At 35.3% G+C, this 1686-nt stretch overlaps 1 long non-coding RNA gene across 1 annotated transcript; it reads right to left on the reverse strand.

Annotated features, from left to right (window-relative positions):
• Window positions 1-616: 616 nt before the first annotated feature.
• On the reverse strand, window positions 617-1236 carry LOC106695841. The gene is made up of 2 exons (XR_001346843.1): window positions 1039-1236; window positions 617-740 (listed from the first exon to the last, which is right to left on the reverse strand). It is a non-coding gene; the product is annotated as an uncharacterized LOC106695841 (long non-coding RNA).
• Window positions 1237-1686: the final 450 nt, after the last annotated feature.

Here is a 1686-nt window from a genome sequence, read left to right on the forward strand (position 1 = left end):
TTTTTTTAGGTGTGTGGGAAAATAACTTCAATTAGGATAATAGGATTATCTATATACTTTTATTACTATTTTATTTTGAGATAATTATAGATTCACGTGGAGAAGTAAAACAAAAAAAGAAAGAAAGAAAGAAATACAGAGCTCTCATGTACCTTTACTCAGTTTTCCTCCAAGGATAACCTCTTGCAAAAATCTGTGACAACATCAGCAACAGGATTGTCAGTGATGCAAATCACAGATAGAACCCAGATTTCCTCAGTTTCCCTGACAGCTCTTCGTGTGTTTAGTTCTTTGTAATTTGATCACCTGTGTAGTGAGAGGAACTAGTTCTATTACCACAAGGGTCCTTCGGGTTGTCTTTCCATAACCACTTTACTGCCTTCCCACCCAAGTTACCCTTTCCCTAACCACAGACAACCCTAATCTGCTCCCTATAATTTTTGCCATTTCCAAAATGTTCCATAATGAAAAACTGTATCTAGCCTTTTAGAAATAGCTTTCACCACTCAGAATAATTTATCTGCGATCTATATCCAAGTTGTGTGCTCAACAGTTCATTCCTTTTGATTGCTGAGTAGTATTCCCTGGTGTGAATGTACCAGAGTTTATTTAACTGTTTTTTTTTGTATAAATTATTTTATTTATTATTGTAATTAGATCTTCACAATCAAATTGTCTTTTCACCGTCTCTGTTTTGTTAATGTGAAAACAAATTGTAGTTTTAAGCAAGAGTTGGTTGCCTAGGGAACAATAATTGTATATTCAGTTTAACAGAAATAAAAGAATATTTGTCTTAAAATGCAAGATTGTTTGTTACATAGCCTTTCGCCATGCCATTACATTATAAAAAATTTCAATTTCAAAAGTGAAAATTACTTGTGCTATTTGAGCTTTAAGGGTTGGAATGTTTAAGTGCAACATCAGCTCCTTAAAAAAGCAAAGTGATCTATATAAAGTCTCCCCTGCAAGAGGGAATTTAGATTTACAGTTAACATGAAAATCATGTATCAGACTTGTGCAGGAGATTCTTCAGCATACCTTATCCAGCTTTTATTCACAGTCCTAATGTATAGCTTTGAAGAGACCTGGTAAGTATTTTCTCCTTGGCAGCCTCACTTTCCCACATCATGGAAGTACAGGTTCGCACATATACATAACATGGTGATAGAAAATAAGATATAGTAAATTAGATTTCTAAATTTCGGTTCTAAGTCTCCTTGTCGATACCAGTAGATAAGTATGTTTGCACTTGGAGGTATTAGAAATAAAGCCACTGTGAACATTTGTCTACAGGTTTTTGCAAGAAAACAAGTTTCCACGTCTCTGGGCTCAATGCCCAAGAGTGAAATTGCCAGGCCATATGGGAACTGCACTTTTAGTTTTACAAGAAGTTGCCAAACTGTTTGTAAGAGTGTTTGCCACTTTACATTCCCACCAGCAATATATGAGTGATCCTTTCTGATGTCATTTTCACGAGCTAATTAAAATAATGATTGTCTCACCAGAGCAATGGATTTCATGCTAAATCTGCCTGGATTCAAAACTGGTTCTGCAGCTTGATACCTACGTGACCTCGGGTAAGTTATTGCTCAACTCAACCTCAGTTTCTCCATCTGTAGAATGGGAGTAATAATATTCTCAGCTCACAGGCATATAATGAAGGTATAGTAATTATCGTTTGATTTA

Source organism: Myotis lucifugus, unplaced genomic scaffold (genome assembly GCF_000147115.1).
Source record: "Myotis lucifugus unplaced genomic scaffold, Myoluc2.0 scaffold_3633, whole genome shotgun sequence".
Taxonomy (NCBI): Eukaryota; Metazoa; Chordata; class Mammalia; order Chiroptera; family Vespertilionidae; genus Myotis; species Myotis lucifugus.